The following is a 19,050-nucleotide window of genomic DNA, read 5'->3' on the forward strand; positions in this document are numbered from 1 at the left end:
ATTCCTTTAACTTCTTTGGAACCATTAAAGATTCCTCTGTCTAGAATTATTTTTCTAGCTCTGCACCCCATTTTTATTTGGGTTGTTGGCATCTAACTTCTTAAGTTCTTTATAAATTTTAGGTATTAACTCTCAGTCAGATATAGAGATTATAATGATTCTTTTGCAATCTGTAGACAAACTTTTGTCCTATTAACAGTGTCCTTTGCCTTACAGAAGCTTTTCAATTGTTAATCTTGGAACCTTGACCATTGATGTTCTGTTCAGGAACTTGTCTCCAGTACCAAGGAGTTCAAGGCTATTCCCCACTTTCTGTTCTGCTATATTTAGTGTATCCAGCAGTATTAGTCAGGTTTCTCTAGAGTCACAGAACTTATGGCTAGTAAGGGGATTTGTTGATGAATTGTGGTCTGCAGTCCAACTCCGTAGCAATGACCGTCACCAGCTGTGAATGGAAGTCCAAGAATCTAGCAGTTGCTCACTGCCACAAGGCAGGCAGGTGAAGAAGAGAAAATCTTCCTTCTTCCAATGTTCTTATGTAGGTCTCCAACAAAAGGTATGTTCCAGATTAAAGCTGTGTACCACCATGTCTGTATCTGGGACTTGCTTTGTCCCAGATGAACTTGAACTCAAAGAGTTCCTTGCCTTAGTCTCTTGGGATTAATAGTGACTATGCATCAAGATCTCCATGCCAAGATCCAGGTCATAAACTTGAATCTCCCAGTCTCAAGATCAGGATCACAGATGAGCCTTTTAATTATGAATTGTAGTTCATTCCAGACATAGTCAAGTTGACTACCAGGAATAGCCACTACAATACACTCCTTGTCAACTTGATACAAATAATATCTCATGACCACATGACACAATAACAAGGTTCTGAATATACCTAACATGATACAACTATTCCTAGTACAATTTCAAATGCACTTGTAAATTTACAATAGGGCAATGTACCTTGAGAACATTCTTTAGTATTTCAACTTAAATACCAATTGATGTTAAAGAAATTAGAAGAAAGACAAATGTATTCTCAATAAAATGAAAATGAAGAAGCATTCCTATCACTTCATAATCTTTGATTCTGCAATTGTTAACGTGGCCTGAGCTGGTATTTATAACTACCTTCATCTACAACCCATTCTGAGTTTCCTTTACTCTTTGCAAATACCTCAGCAAGTCTTGGTTCTTTACCTGGAGGAGTAAACCATACCTTTCTTTCCTAATAGGTATGTATACTTTATCATACTGGTTGGATCAGGCTGTTGTAGTTTCACACTAACTTTAATCATAGGACGTGGTAATACTAAGAGACATCCTAAGGGAATCTCCTGCACTCCAGACAAAGTGTTTCTTACCTCCATTTTGGAGAGGCAATCCAATTTCCCAATGGTAATCTGAATCTATCATCCATTCAATTGCTGTTATTCCTTTCTTGGCTTGTTGCTTTAAGAGCATTAGAAGCCCATAATGATCATGGGTAAGTCTGAGCTTTCAGTTCAGTAGAATGTTTGTTATGGCTCCTGCTAGATGTATCCCCCTCTTTGGAACAAAATCTTCTAGATTAGCAAAGCCTAGAGTTGTGGGAATCAAGAAGCAAAAATTTTCCTAGAAGGTCACTAGGAGTGATAGTGATTGGAACTATTCTCTTTTTCACCCCTTGATTCCTGGACCCATGGATCCTGGCTGTGGGAGAAACTGTACCATATGTCAGATGCTGATGCAAAGTATACTGAATTCTGAAGAACTCTGCCCCACCCCTTCATGCTGCTCACACCTAATTGTCACTGTACCTGCATCTTCAAAAGGCCATTCTATCTTCCTATCAGACCAGCTTCTTCAGGATGATGGGGAACATGGTAAAACCAGTGGATTCCATGATCATGGGCCCACTGTCGTACTTCTCTGGCTGTGAAATGAGTTCCTTTTTCAGACACAATACTGTATGGAATACCATGATGATGGATAAGGCATTCCGTAAACCCATGGATTTGGTCCATGTTTGTAAGTCCAAGTTTTTGCATAAGCATTATGTGCTAGAAAGCCAAATCCATGCCTAGAATAAGTATCTACTCCAGCAAGAACAAAACATTGTTCTTTCCACATAGGAGTTTGTCCAATTTAGTCAACCTGCCACCAGGTTGCTGGATGGTTACCTCAAGGAATTACGCTATATCTGGGGCTCAGTGTTGGTCTCTGTTGCTGGCAAAATTGGCATTCAGTAGCAGCTGTAGCACAGGCATAACCTCCATCTCAGCTACCATGGCCCCTTTGCTCATGTGCCCATTGAGCAATGACAGGGATGGCTGGGGAAAGAGGTTGACTGTCTACAGAATGGATTATCTTATCTACTTGATTAGTGAACTTCTCCTCAGCTGAAGTTACCTTTTGTTGAGCATTTACATGGGACACAAATATCTTCACATCCTTTGCCCATTTGGAAAGATCTATCCACATATTTCTTCCCTAGATGTCTTCCTCACCAATTATTCAATCGTGATCTTTCTGAGTCCATGACCATTGAGTCAGTGAACAATCATTTATCTTGCCATTTTTTCTTCCAAACAAAATGTAATACTATGTGTAGTGCTTAAAGTTCTGCTCATTGTGAAGATTTTCCTTTACCTGTACCTTTCAGCATTGTCTTGGAAAAGGGTTGTAATGCTGTAGCTATCCACTTCTGGGTGGTGCCTGTATAACCTGAAGAGCCATCAGAAAACCAGGTCCTAGTCCTCTCTTCTTCAGTCTTCTGATCATATGGAACCATCCATGAGGCTACAGGTGCATGCATGGCAGCAGATGGCATTGTAACAGAAGTAGAAACCATAGGCATTTGAGTGTAACTTGCTCACTTCCATTTGGTAATAGACTGCTGCTGTGCACATCCTGCTTTATGACTTGGAGGGTCTGACAATACCCAAATCATAATAGGCAGTTCAGATCATGTGGTAACTTGCTGTTCTATTGTCACACATTCAGTTTCCATTAAAGCTCAATAGCAGGCAAAGAGCTGGTTTTCAAAGGGAGAATAATTATCTGCAGATGATTGTGGAGCTTTGCTCCAAAATCCCAAAGGACTCTTCTGTAATTCTCATACAGGGGCCTTCCAGAGGCTCCAAACAGCATCTGTCTCTGCCACTGACACCTCAAATACCATCAAGTCTGCTAGAACAGCCTGCACAGCAGCATGGACTTGTCCAAGAGCCTTCTCCTGTACCAGGATCCGCACAAAGCTAGCAGCTTTCAGTGTCACTTGGTAAATGGGTCTGAGTAACACACACAAGTGAGAAATGTGCTGTATCCAGAATCCAAATAGACCCAATAAACTTTGCGCTTCTTTCTTGGTGGTGAAAAGGGCCAGATGCAGTAACTTATCTTTCACATTAGAAGGGATATCTCTGCATGCCCCACACCACTGAACTGTTAAGAATTTCACTGATGTAGGTTGTCCTTGAGTTTTGGTTGGATTTATTTCCCATCCTCTGATACAAATATGTGTTATCACATATATGAGTCCAAATTGGTTGGTACTTTCTGCTCACTTTGTCCAGTCAGCATAATGTTATCAATATAGTTCACCAATGTGATATTTTTGTGAAAGGGACAAATGATCATGATCCTTTCTAAATGTGTTATGACACAGGGCAGAAGAGTTAATATATCCTTGTGGCAAAACTGTAAAGGTATACTGCTGGCTTTGCCAACTGAAAGGAAATTGTTTCTGGTGGTCCTTATAGACAAATACTGAGAAGAAGGCATTTGTTAGATCAATAGCTGCATACCAGGCACCAGGAGATATGTTAATTTGCTCAAATAGCAAATCTATATCTTGTACAACAACTGCAATCGGAGTGACTACCTGATTTAGTTTTTGATAATCAACTGTCATTCTCTATGATCCATCTGTCTTCTTCACTAGCCAGATAGGAGAGTTAAAGGGACATGTAGTGGGAACCACCTTACTGCATCTTTCAAGTCCTTAGATATTGGCAGTAATTTCTGAAATTACTCCAGGAATACAATGCTGTTTTTGGATTCACTATTTTCTTTGGCAGAGGCAACTCTAAAGGTTTCCATATAACCTTTCCAACCATAACAGCCCTCACTTGACAGGTCAGGGAACCAATGTGAGAAATCTGATAGTTTCTAAGTATATCTATATTAATTATACATTTGGGAATTTGGAAAATGACCACAGGATGTGTTCGGTGACCTTCTGAACCTACTGTGAGTCAGACATCAGTCAAAACTCCATTAATCACCTGTCCTCCATAAGCCTCCACTTTAGCCTGAGGGCCACAATGTTTCTTGGGATCTCGTGGGATCAGAAAGGAAATAATCAGACTTTCCAGGTTTACCAGTATCCAATAAAGTCTGATTATTTCCTTTCCCCCACTGTACAATTTTTTTTATTAACTTGAGTATTTCTTATAAAAGGCTGTGGGTCCCTCGGAGGAAGAAATGCAGAAAGGCTAACAGCAAAACTTTTATGTGTCTTATCAAGATTCTTCCTCAGGGAAATCTGGCAACCCCTTCATTCAAGGGGTTCTGGGTCTGACTCAAATCTGATAATTGGTTCACTGGCCAAAATTGCCTTTTGCCATGATGCAGTGTAGCCTTTCTTTCATTTGTTAGAGAACTTTTTTGCTTATGCAGATCTAAAAGATATGCTGTAGGTTTCCTAACTATTTCATGCCTGGAAACACCATGACGGATTAGCCAGTACTAAACTAAAGGTCAGAACGAATTATGTTATTAAAAATTTCACCTTTCCTGTGATGATCATTATGGGTTATGCTATTATGAACGTTGTTTTATCCACGATGTCCATGATAATAACTATGATCACCTTGTCTCTGGCGATTCAGTGCTGCCACATGGCCCTTGTTACCTCAGGGCCCAATTAAACCCATTGCATTTAAGTCATCTAATTGAGCAGCAGTATCTCCAACCCTAAGGTCTGGCACAAGGAAAAGGGCAAGAAAAATCTCTTCAAATATATCCTTTCACCATTTTGAGTCTTATAGGATTTGTGAAGGGCACATCTTCTGGGCTTTCCCATTGTGGAGAATTGTTTTTTGTTTGTTTGTTTGTTTGTTTGTTTGTTTGTTTTTCACAATGTATCCACTGTAGCATTGCAATTTATGTGAGCCAACACTAAGTCAAGGGATACCAATCATCTCCAACTTCTTTTCAATAGACCATCTTTTTGAGTTTACTGATATGGGCCATATGAGTGGAGATTCTAGGTTTAATATGGAAGCTGTCTCAGTTATATCTGTACTGGTTAGTTTTGTGTGTCAACTTGACACAAGCTGGAGCTATCAAAGAAAAGGAGCCTCAGTTGTGGAAATGCCCTCATGAGACACAACTGTAAGGCATTTTCTCAACTAGTTATCAAGAGGAGAGAACCCAGCCTATTGTGGGTGGTGTCATTCCTTGGCTGGTGGTCTTGGGTTCTATAAGAAAGCAAGTTGAGCATGCCTGGGAAAGCAAGCCAGGCATCCATCCATGGCCTTTGCATCAGTTCCTGTTTCCTGACCTGCTTCAATTCCTGTCCTGACTTCCTTTAGTGATGAAACAGCTAAATAAACCTTTTCCTCCCCAACTTGCTTCTTCGTCATGATCTTTGTGCAGGAATATGAACCCTGACTAAGACATTTTCAGAAATTTTTTTTGAATGGTTGGCCGAAGTGTTTAACAAAATATGGCCTGATCTCGTTTTATATTCCTTCCACCATTATTCCGTACCCTTAAAATCCATTCCCATACATATTCCCCAGATTTCTGCTTGAATGAATTAGCAAATTTATTAAGCTCCTTAGTAGTGTAGCACATTTTCCCGTGGACTACACTTTCTACCTCCCATATAGGGTCCTGTTTCCACTTGACTCTGATTATGGGTCTAGAAGATACTATTGGTGGGCCTTGAGACGCAACAATATTGTCTTCAATATTGGCATTTTCTTCAGCAAAAGTCAAGGCTGTTATATCAATTCTGAGGGATTAATTTCCTCGTGTGAAAAAAGGCATTATTTCAAAGGGTGGGGCTGAGGGTACTACTACCTCAAGTGGGGTAAAGATCCAAAATTCTCAGCTTCAACAAAGGCCACCCACATATCTCCATCCCAAGTTATTGTATCACATTCTTTGCCAATTAATGTCCTTTCTTTAACTGGTGACATCCTCTGAGGTTGAGATTTGAACTTTCCCAGTAATTCAGCCAACATTATGAGAGCTTCAGTTTGATTTTCTGCAACTTGAGCTCTATGGCTATTAGAGAGAAGATTTTCTTCAAGGGCACACTTAGAAACTTTTAGATTGTTTACTTGCATTTGAGCAGTTTGATTTTATCATATAGCTCATTCTTTTCCTTCATCAGTTAGTCCAGAGATACTAAGAGCAACAAGCCAGCAAAATCATTTTCTGATTTTTCCTCCAACTTGTAGAAAGTTTTGTACACCAAGTAACCTAGTTCATCAATATAAATAAAGTAATTAACTTATTTAGGTTTGAAATATAGTTTCAACCACAGGCCTTCAATATTCTCCGAGTTCCCAGGAGAGTGTATCTGGAAAGGTTTCAGTAGTTAACGATGCTGGTGAATTATTAAACCAATTCTAGATTCTCAAAAAATTCATCCTCATACACCTGCTCCACTAGAACCACTCCCAGTACCAACTTCTGTGTTAGTTATGGTTCTAGAATCACAGAACTTATGGGTAGTCCCTATATAGTAAGGCAAATTGTTGATGACTTATGGTCTGTAGTCAAACTCTCCAACAATGTTCAGGAACAGCTGTGAATGGAAGTCCAAAGATCTAGCAGTTGGTCAGTCCCACAAGTCAGGCAGTCAAAGAAGAGAGAATCTTCCTTCTTCCAATGTCTTCATGTAGGTCTCCAGCAGAAGGTATATTCCAGCTTAAAGGTGTGTACCACAATGCCTGGATCTGGGACTCACTTTTTCCCAGATGAACTTGAACTCAGAGATCTCCTTGCCTTAGTCTCCTGGGAGTCATAGCAACTATGCCTCAAGGTCTCCATGCCAAGATTCAGGTCAAAAACTTGAATCTCCCAGCCTCAAGATCAGGATACAATTATGAACTGTAGTTCATTCCAGATAAAGTCAAGTTGACATTCAGAAATAGCCACTACACCAGCTTAACATTGAGTTCTTTAATGCCCTTGAAATTGAAATTTTTGCAGGGTGATAGATAAGGATCTATTTGCATTCATCTACATGTAGACATCCATTTAGACTAACACAACTAGGCAAAATGCTTTCTTTTTTTTCTTGTATGGATTTGTCTTCCTTGTCAAAAATTGACCCGTCCAGCAGGTTCAGTTATTCAGGGTCCTGAAGAGGCACTACCTGAGGGTCAATGGGGGGAGAGAAAAGGATGAGACCAAGCAAGGTTCTGTTGTCAAGGTCTCATTTATTGAGAGGAATGTACAGCATTTAAAGCTCTGAAGCAGGAATTGAAGCAGGAACTGAAGCTTAGGGCGGGGGAGTACTGGGAAGTGCCCAAGGACATAAGGTAAATCTCTAAACCACAAGGTATTCTCCTTAGACAATGAGGCAACAGTCTTCTCGGGACAAGGTCTTTGAAAACGTCAAACCCTTCTCAGGAATCTGCTCAGGGCAGGGCTCTAGCTTTGCTTAGTTTGGACGTCCGGTCCCCGACAAAAAATTAAGTGTCCATAGGTGTTTAGGTTTATGTCAGGGTCGTCAATTTCATTCCATTGATTAACTTGTCTGTACCTATACCAATATCATGCAGCTTGCATTACTTTTCCTCTGTAGTATAGCTTGAGATCAGGGATGGTGATTTCCTCCTAAAGTTCTTTCATTGTTCAGGATTCCTTAAGTTATCTTAGGTTTTGGTTTCTTTTGTTTTCCATATAAAATTGAGAACTATGCTCTCAAGTTCAATAGACAATTTTGTTAGAATTTGGATGGGAATTGCATTTAATCTTTAAATGGCTTTGAAAACGATGGCCATCCATTTTCACAAAAGTAATCCTACCAATCCAAGAACGTGTGAGATTTTTCCATCTTCTGATATCTTCCCCAATTTCTTCCTTAAGTGACTTAAAGTTTGGTCATATAAGTCTTTCACTTGGTCGGTTGGAGTTATTTCAACATATTTTATAATATTTGTGCCCATTGTAAAGTGTATCATTTCCTTAATCTCTTTTTTGGGCCTGTATTTTATTTGCATAAATGGGAGCTACTGATTTTTTTTAAGTTAATTTGTATCCATCCACTTTCCTAGAGGTTTTTCTCAGCTGTAGTTCTCTGGTAGAATTTTTGTGATCTCTTATGTATACTATCACATTGTCCAGAAATAGCAGTGCTGTGATATCTTCCTTTACAATTTGTATCCCCTAATCTTCATTAGTTGTATTAGTGATCTGGCTAGAACTTCAAGTTCTCTAGTGGACTGATAGGAAGAGAGTATGAAGTTTTGTTTTGACCATGATTTTTGTAAAATTGCTTTAAGTTTTTCTTCATTTAGCTAGTTGTTCAGGATAGGTTTGCTGTACATTGCTTTTATTATATTTGGCTATGGGCCATGTACCCCTGATTTCTCTAATTCTTTTAACATGAATCAGTGTTGGATTTTGTCAAAGACTACTTCAACATCTCAGTAGGCAGTTAGGAGATTTTTTTTTCAAGTCATTTGTTGATATAATGCATTACATTGGTGGATTTTTGTATACTGAACCATCCCTACATCCCTGATATAAGGAATACATGATCATGCTGGATGGAGATTTTGATGTATTCCTGCATTTTGTTTTCAAGTTTTCTTTTCAGTAATTTTGCATCTATTTTTATGAGAGTGATTGATTTGAAATTCTTTCTTTTTGAGATTTTATGTGGTTTAGGGTGACTGTTAAATCATAGAATGAATTTGGAAGTATTCCTCTGTTTCTATTCTGTGAAAACCTTTATACTGGATATTTTTATTTACATTTCAAATGTTATCACATTTGCCAGTTTCCCATCCTTACACCCTCTATTCTATCCCCATCCCCCTTCTTGTGAGGGTGTTCTCCAACCCATCCATCTACCCCTTCCCTACTCCATGACCTGATATTCCCATACACTGGGGTGTTTGAACTGTGGGCTTCCCCCCCCATTGGTACACAACAAGACCATCCTCTGTTATATATGCAGCTGGAGCCATTAATCTGTCCATGTGTACTCTTTGTATGGTGATTTAGTTCCTGGGAGCTCTGGTTGGTTGGTATTGCTGTTCTTATGGAGTTGTAAACACCTTTAGCTCTTTCAATCCTTTCTCTTACTCCTGCAATGGAGAACCCACTCTCAGTTCAATGATTGACAGCTAGTATCCCCCTCTCTATTTGTCACGGTCTGGCAGAGCCTCTCAAAAGACAATTACATCAGTCTCCTTTCAGAATGCACTTCTTGGCATCAGCAATATTGTCTTGGTTTGATGGCTGTACGTATATGGGATGAATCCCCAGGTGGGGCAGTCTCTGGACGGCCTTTCCTTCAATCTCTGCTACAAACTTTGTCTTCGTGTTTTCTCCTATGAATTTTTTTGTTCCCCCTTCTAAGAAGGACTGAAGCATCTGACCTTTGGTAATCCTTCTTGAGTTTCATGTGGTCTGTGGATTCTATTTTGAGTAGTCTAAACTTTGGGGCTAATATTTACTTATCAGTGAGTGCATATCATGTGTCTTTTTTTGGATTGGGTCACCTCTTTCAGAATGATATTTTCTACTTCCATTAATTTGCCTATGAATTTTTGAATACATTATTTTTGATAGAAATGTAATATTTTGTCATATAAATGTGCCACAATTTCTGCATCCATTGTCCTGCTGAAGACCATCTGGGTTCTTTCCAGCTTCTGACTGTTATAAATAAGGCTGCTATGAGCATAGTGGAACATGTGTCCTTATTATATGTTGGAGCATCTTTTGGGTATATGCCCAGGAGCAGGGCCCCCAGATGGTACAAAATCCAAATTTCTAAGAACCTCCAGATTGATTTCCAGAGTTGTTGTACCAGCTGGCAGTCTCACCAACAATGGAGAAGTGTACCTCTTTCTCCACATCCTGGCCAGCATCTTTTGTCACATGAGCCTTTTTATGTTAGATATTTTGACTAGTGTGAGTTGGAATCTCATGGTGGTTTTCATTTGCATTTCCCTGATGACTAAGGATGTTGAACATTTGTCAGCCATTCAATATTCCTCAGTTGGAACTTCTTTGTTTAGCTCTGTACCGCATTTTTAATAGGGTTATTTGATTCTCTGGAGTCTGATTTCTTGAGTTCTTTGAATATATTAGGTATTAGCCCTCTATAGGATGTAAGATTGGTAACGATCTTTTCCAAATCTGTTCGTTGCCATTTTATGCTACTGACAGAGTCCTTTTCCTTCCAGAAATTTGGAATTTTATGAAGCCTTGTCTAGTCCCTGATTTTAGTGGATTTTTTTCAAGTTTCTCTTCACTTAGTTTGATGTTGTCTACTGATTTGCTATATATGGCCTTTACTCTGTTTAGTTATGGGCCTTGAATTCCTAATCTTTCCAAGACATTTATCATGAAGGGGTGTTGAATTATGTCAAATGCTTTCACATCATCTAATGAGATGATTATGTGTTTTCCCCTCTCTGAGTTTGTTTATATAGTGTATTACATTGATGGATTTCATTCTGTTTCTATATGTGAAATAGTTTGAAGTATTTTTCTTTTACTATTTTTAGGTATGGGCCTATCTATCTACATAATTGTCAATGTCATCCAGATTCTCCAGTTTTGTTGAAGTAGGAGCTAATGAGTTTCTGAATTTCCTCAGTTTCTCATGTTATGTCTCCTTTTTCATTTATGCTTTTGCTAATCTGTGTACCCTCTCTGTGTGCTCTCTGGCTATTCTGGCTAAGGGATTATCTACCCTGTTGATTTTCTCAAAGAACCAACTCCTTGTTTTGTTGATTCTTTGTATATTTCTTTTTGTTTCAACTTAGTTGTTTGATTATTTGCTGCCATCTATTCCTCTTGGGTGTATTGTCTTCTTTTTGTTCTAGAGCTTTTAGATTTGTTGTCAAGCTGCTAATGTATGCTCTCTACAGTTTCTTTTTGAAAGCACTCAGAGTTATGAATTTTCTTCTTAACACTGCTTTCACTGTGTCCCATGAATTTGAGTAAGTTGTGCCTTCATTTTCATTAAATTCTTAAATATCTTTAATTTATTTCTTTATTTCTTCCTTGACCAAGTTACCACAGAGTAGAGCATTGTTCAGCTTCCATGTTTATGTGGTCTTTCTGTCATTTTTGTTGTTAGTATGTGTTGATCTCATAAGATGCAAAGGATTATTTCAATCTCCTTGTATCTGTTTGTGCCTGTTTTATGACTGATTATGTGGCCAGTGTTGGAGAAGGTACCATAAAGTGCTGAGAAGAAGGTATCTTCTTTTTTTTTAGGATGAAATGTTCTATAGTTATCTTTTAAATCCATTTCATTCATAACTTCTGCAGTTTCCCTGTGCCTCTATTAGTTTCTGTTTCCATGAGTCCATTGATGAGAGTGTGGTGTTTAAGTCTCCCCCTATTAATTTGTGAGGTTAAATGTGTGCTTTGAGCTTTAGTAAGGTTTCTTTAATGAATGTGGTACCCTTGCATTTGGAGCATAGATATTCATGATTGAGAGTTCATGTGGGTGGATTTTTCACTTGATGAATATTAAGTGTCCTCATATTTTTTATAACTTTTGCTTGAAAATCAATTTTATTACATATTACAATGGCTACTCCAGCTTGTTCCTTGGGTCCATTTGCTTGGAAAATGATTTCCCAGCCTTTCACTCTGAGACAGTGTCTGCCCTTGTCACTGAGGTGTGTTTCCTCTATGAAGGAAAATGCTGGGCCCTCTTTAAGTATCCAGTTCTGTTAGTCAATTTCTTTTTTATTGGGAAATTAGTCCTTTGATGTTAGAGATATTAGGGTCCTGTGATTGTTGTTTCCTGATATTTTTGCTGTTAGAGGTGGAATTATGCCCTGATGAGCAGGGCAGTTGACCAGAGTCTGGGGTCTACATAGAAGAGAATGGGGGACAAGAGAAGCAAAGAATGGACAATCAAGAAGTCTGACCAAGCTGACAATTTTAAATTTTTCTCAGATATACTGGTAGGAGCAAGATGTGGGGAGGGGTTAGTTCAACACAAAAATAATGAGCCTGGCTCAATGACCAGGCTATTGGCTGGGTAAATCAGTCAATGGGGAGGAACAGAAGGGTGGGTGGCTTAGTGACCTGACCACCAGTGCCAAGCAATTTGACCACCGGTGCTAAGCAACCTGACAACCAGATTTATTCTATCTATTGAGAACTGCAGGTGCAGGCTTAGGTAAGGCTGAAATATTATTGTTTTTTTTTTTATCTAACATAAGGCTAAAATACAGTTGCTTTTTAACATGAAGACTGCTTCCAACATCTTGAGGCTGCTCCCAAAAGAATTATGTTTGTGTGGCTATCTTCTTTTGGGTTATTTGAAGTTAGATTATTTTCTTGCTTTTACTAGGATTTAATTTCCTTCTTAGTGTAGGGGTTTTCTATATATTATCCTTTGTAGGGCTGGATTTTGGGGAAGATATTGTGTAAATTTGTCTCGGCTAGTTGTCCCATCCTGCAGGACAGTCAATGAGGGTGCAGAGGGTACCTGGAAGAGAATGGGGGACAAGAAATATGAAGGACACCAAGACAAGAGTCTGATCAAGGCTACAATTTTATTTTTCCCAAGGCTGAAATTATACCATAGCAGGGGTAACAGAGGGAGGGGGGAAGTAGGAAACATTTACACAGACCAAGGACACAGTTCTCATGTGATCAGCTGATGGCAACAGGTTGTTGGTTTTTTAGAAAGGTTACAGGTTTTTCAAATCATCAGTCAGCAGGATGTTGGCTTCTCAAAAAGGTTACAGGTCATATCATTGGGCATCCTGACGTCAGATGTATTTCTCAGCAAGTTCACAACTTTGTCATATCATTATTCATCCTGACCACCAGATTTGTATTAGTCTTCTGCAGCTGGCTGGGGATTTTCTATGAACCCAGCCATACTTAATTCTAGTCATAATATTAACACCAATAATGGAGGGTTTTAAAGGCATTGCTCCCAACATTTCCCTCTTCCTTATAATCAAATGAAAAAGTAACCAATGGCTGTGCTGTCCTGGAATGAGCCCCTCAGGAACTGCATCAGTCTTAGGTTGGAGTAATATTTGTCACATAGCTAAGAACATATTGTGACCAGGGCCTGTCATGGGAGAAGGCAGCAGTTAATGGCAGCCCTCTGGACTTAGGCCTTTTATTTGTGAGCATATCACTCACTTACCCATCATTGACTATCCAGCTCAGCACGACGGGATGATGATTCCTTGGTGTTTCAGCAAAGGCATCAGGACAGCAGACAAAAAAACAACGTTGGCCTCATTTGTCTGAAGGACAAAAATATCCTTGCCTGGGCTGGGAGGAGATGTGTAGGTGAGCTTGGCCCTCATTAAAGGTATCCTCCATATCTAGCCTACGATAATATACCTGAATAGGTTTTGCTGCCATATTGTCTACCTGTTGTTTATTAAAGCTGGTTCAGAGGGCCCAACAGGGAGGGAAGCACAGAGAACAACCAAGAAGAGGTGGAGAACCAATTTTGATACCATCTCTCTTTCTGATTAACATCTGACACTTAAAGACAGTGTGGGTCAATATTAAAATAGTCAGATATACTTAAAACGCTGTTCCATTTTGGATAGATGTGGAAGTTTAAAAATTGAATGAATTTATATGATTGTGAATGTTTGCCATGAAGTATCACAGAGGGGATGCCACCAGTCAGGCAATTACATTTTTTTTCATCTTTATTAACTTGGGTATTTCTTACTTATATTTTTTTTATTAACTTGAGTATTTCTTATATACATTTCAAGTGTTATTCCCTTTCCTGGTTTCCGGGCAAACATCCCCCTCCCCCCTCCCCTTCCTTATGGGTGTTCCCCTCCCAACCCTCCCCCCATTGCCGCCCTCCCCCCATAGTCTAGTTCACTGGGGGTTCAGTCTTAGCAGGACCCAGGGCTTCCCCTTCCACTGGTGCTCTTACTAGGATATTCATTGCTACCTATGGGTTCAGATTTTGATTGTTATTCCATTTCTCATTTTCAGGCCAACATCCCCCAACCCCTACCCCTCCCATTCTCTATTGGTGTTCCCCTCCCCATCCTACCCACATTACCACCCTCCCCCAAACAATCACATTCACTGGGGGTTCAGTCTTAGCAGGACCAAGAGCTTCCCCTTCCACTGGTGCTCCTACTAGGCTATTCATTATGACCTATAATGTTGGAGTCCAGGGTCAGTCCATGTATAGTCTTTGGATATTGGCTTAGTCCCTGTAAGCTCGGGGTGGTTGGCATTGTTATTCATATAGAGTCTCAAGCCCCTTCAAGCTCTTTCAGTCCTTTCTATGATTCCTTCAACAGGGGTCCCGTTCTCAGTTCAGTGCTATGATGAAGACATTCGCCTATGTATTTGCTGTACTCTGGCTGTGTCTCTCAGGAGAGATCTACATCCAGTTCCTGTCTGCCTACGCTTCTTTGCTTCATCCATCTTATCTAGTTTGGTGGCTGTATATGTATGGGCCACATGTGGGGCAGGCACTGAATGGGTGTTAATTCTGCCTCTCATTTAAACTTTGCTTCCCTATTCCCTCCCAAGGGTATCTTGTTCCCCTTTTAAAGAAGGAGTGAAGCGTTTGCATTTTGCTCATCCTTTTTGAGTTTCATGTGCTCTGTGCATAAGGGTAATTCGAGCATTTGGGCTAATATCCACTTATCAATGAATGCATACCATTTGTGTTTTTCTGTGATTGGGTTACCTGACTCAAGGTGATATTTTCCAGTTCCATTCATTTGCCTATGAATTTCATAAAGTCATTGTTTTTTAGATAGTTGAGTAATATTCCCTTATATAGATGTACCACATTTTCTGATCCATTCCTCTGTTGAAGGGTATCTGGGTTCTTTCCAGCTTCTGGCTATTATAAAAAAAGGCTGCTATGAATATAGTGGAGCATGTGTCTTTGTTATATGTTGGGGCATCTTTTGGGTATATGCCCAAGAGAGGTATAGCTGGGTCCTCAGACAGTTCAATGTCCAATTTTCTGAGGAACCTCAAGACTGATTTCCAGAATGGTTGTACCAGTCTATAATCCCACCAAAAATGGAAGAGTGTTCCTCTTTCTCCACATCCTTGCCAGCATCTGCTGTCAACTGAGTTTTTGATGTTAGCATTATCACTCGTGTGAGATGAAATCTCAGGATTGTTTTGATTTGCATTTTGCTTATGACTAAAGATATTAAAAATTTCTTTAGGTGTTTCTCTGCCATTTGGCATTCCTCAGCTGTGAATTCTTTGTTTAGCTCTGACCCCCATTTTAATAGGTTTATTTATCTCCTTGCAGTCTAACTTCTTGAGTTCTTTGAATATTTTGGATATAAGCCCTCTATCTGTGGTAGGATAGGTAAAGATCTTTTCCAACTATGTTGGTTGCAGTTTTGTCCTAACAACAGTGTCCTTTGCCTTACGGAAGCTTTTCAGTTTAATGAGATCCCATTTGTCGATTCTTGATCTTAGAGCATAAGCCATTGGTGTTTTGTTCAGGAAAATTTCTCCAATGCCCATGTGTTTGACATGCTTCCCTACTTTTTCTTCTATTAGTTTGAGTGTATCTGGTTTGATGTGGAAGTTCTTGATCTACTTGGACATAAGCTTTGTACAGGGTGATAAGCATGGATTGATCTGAATTATTCTACATGCTGACCTCCAGTTGAACCAGCGCCATTTACTGAAAATGGTATCTTTTATCCATTGGATGATGTTGGCTCCTTTGTCAAAAATCAAGTGACCATAGGTGAGTGGGTTCATTTCTGGGTCTTCAATTCTATTCTACTTGTTGGTCTGTCTATCTCTGTACCAACACCATGCAGTTTTTATCATTATTGCTCTGTAATACTGCTTGAGTTTGGAGATAGTGATTCCCCTGGAAGTCCTTTTAGTGTTGAGAATAGTTTTAGCTGTCCTGGGTTTTTTGTTATTCCAGATGAATTTGCAAATTGTTCTGTCGAACTCTCTGAAGAATTGGATTGTTATTTTGGTGGTGATTGCATTGAATCTATAGATCGCTTTTGGTAAAATGGCCATTATTACTATATTAATCCTGCCAATCCATGAGCATGGGAGATCTTTCCATCTTCTGACATCTTCTTCAATTTCTTCCTTCAGAGACTTGAAGTGCTGATCATACAGATCTTTCACTTGCTTGGTTAAAGTCACACCAAAGTATTTTATATTATTTGGGGCTATTTTGAAGGGTGTCGCTAAACTTGTTTCTTTTTTGGCTTGTTTCTCTTTTGTGTAGAGGAAGGCAACTGATTTATTTGAGTTAATATTATACCCAGTCACTTAGCTGAAGGTGGTTAACAGATTTAGTAGTTCTCTGGTGGAACTTTTTTGATCGTTTAAATATACTGTCATATCCTCTGCACATAGTGATATATTGATTTCTTCTTTTCCAAACTGTATCATTTTGATCTCCTTTTTTTTGTCTGATTGCTCTGGCTAGAACTTCAAGAACTATACTGAATAAGTAAGGAGAGAGTGGGCAGCCTTGTCTAGTCCCTGATTTTACTGGGATTGCTTCAAGTTTCTCTCCATTTCGTTTAATATTAGCTACTAGTTTGCTGTATATGGCTTTTGCTATGTTCAGGTATAAGCCTTGAATTCCTATTCTTTCCAGTACTTTTATCATGAAGCGGTTTTGAATTAGGTCAAATGCTTTCTCAGCATGTAATGAAATTGTCATGTAGTTTTTATCTTTCAGTTTGTTTGTATAGTGGATTACTTTGATGGTTTTCCTTACATTAAACCATCCCTGCATGCCTGGGATGAAGCCTACTTGATCAGGGTGGAAGATTGTTTTAATGTGCTCTTGGATTCGGTTTGCAAGAATTTTACTGAATATATTTATGTCGATATTCATAAGGGAAATTGGTCTGCAGTTCTCTTTCTTTGTTGGGTCTTTGTGTGCTTTAGATATAAGAGTAATTGTGGTTTCATAGAAGGAATTCGGTAGTGATCCATCTGGTTCAATTTTGTGGAATAATTTGAATTGTATTGGTATGAGGTCTTCTATGAAGGTCTGATAGAATTCTGCACTGAACCCATCTGGACCTGGGCTCTTTTTGGTTGTCAGACATTTAATGACTGCTTCTATTTCTTTAGGAGTTATGGGGTTGTTTAAATGGTTTATATGTTCCTGATTTAAATTTGGTACCTGGTATCTGTCTAGGAAATTGTCCACTTCCTGCAGATCTTCAAGTTTTCTTGAATATAGGCTTTTGTAGTAAGATCTGATGATATTTTGAATTTCCTCTGATTCTGTAGATATGGGTCTTTTTCCTTTCTGATTTTGTTAATTTGGACATACTCTCGGTGTCCTCTCATGAGTCTGGCTAAGTGTTTATTTATCTTGTTGATTTTCTCAAAGAACCAATTTTTGGTTCTGTTGATTCTTTGTGTAGTCCTTTTCGTTTCTATTTGGTTGATTTCAGCTCTGAGTTTGATTATTTCCTGCCTTCTACACCTCCTGGTGTATTTCTTTCTTTTTGTTCTAGAGCTTTTAGGAGTGCTGTCAAGCTGCTGATATATACTCTGTCCTGTTTCTTTCTGCAGGCACTCAGAGCTATGGATTTTCCTTTTAGCACAGCTTTCATTGTGCTCCATAAGTTTGGGTATGTTGTACCTTCATTTTCATTAGATTCTAAGAAGTCCGTAATTTCTTTCTTTATTTCTTCCTTGACCAGGTTATCATTGAGTAGAGCATTGTTCAACTTCCATATATATGTGGCGTTCTTCCTTTATTGTTATTGAAGACAAGCTTTAGCCCGTCGTGGTCTTATAGGACACATGGGATTGTTTCTATCATTCCGTATCTATTGAGGCCTGTTGTATGACCAATTATATTGTCAATTTTGGAGAAAGTACCATGAGGTGGAAAGAAGAAGCTATATCCTTTTGCTTTTAGAATAGAATATTCTATAAATATCTGTTAAGTCCATTTGGCCCATGACTTCTCTTAGTCTGTCTATGTCTCTGTTTAATTTCTGTCTCCATGATCTGTCCATTGATGAGAATGGAGTGTTGAAATCTCCTACTATTATTGTGTGTGAGGTACAATGCGTGCTTTGAGCTTTAGTAAGGTTTATTTTATGTATGTAGGTTCCCTTGTATTTGTAGCATTGATATTTAGGATTGAGAGTTCATCTTAGTGGACTTTTCCTTTGATGAATATGAAGTGTCTTTCCTTATCTTTTTGATGACTTTTGGTTGGAAATCAATTTTATTCGATATTAGAATGGCTACTCCAGCTTGCTTCTTCAGACCATTTTCTTGGAAATTGGTTTTCCAGCCTTTCACTCTGACATAGTGTCTGTCTTTGTCTCTGAGGTGTGTTTCCTGTATGCAGCAGAATGCAGGGTCCTCATTACGTATCCAGTTTGTTAATCTATGTCTTTTTGTTGGGACATTGAGTTCATTGATGTTGACCGATATTAAGGAATAGTGATTGTTGATTCCTGTTATATTCATATTTGGATGTGAGATTATGTTTATGTGTTTTTGTTCTCGTTGTTTGGTTGCCAAGTGGATTAGTTTCTTCCTTTTTCTAGGGTGTATCTTGTCTCCTTATGTTAGGCTTTACCATTTGTTATCCTTTGTAGGGCTGGATTTGTAGAAAGATATTGTGTAAGTTTGGTTTTGTCACGGAATATCTTGTTTTCTCCATCCATGTTAATTGAGAGTTTTGCTGGATACAGTAACCTGGACTGGCATTTTTGTTTTCTTAGGTTCTGTATTACATCTTTCCAGGATCTTCTGGATTTCACAGTCTCTGTTGAGAAGTCCGATGTAATTCTGATAGCGCTGCCTTTATATATTACTTGGCCTTTTTCCCTTACTGCTTTT

Source organism: Rattus norvegicus, chromosome 8 (assembly GCF_021556685.1).
Source record: "Rattus norvegicus strain SHRSP/BbbUtx chromosome 8, alternate assembly SHRSP_T2T, whole genome shotgun sequence".
Taxonomy (NCBI): Eukaryota; Metazoa; Chordata; class Mammalia; order Rodentia; family Muridae; genus Rattus; species Rattus norvegicus.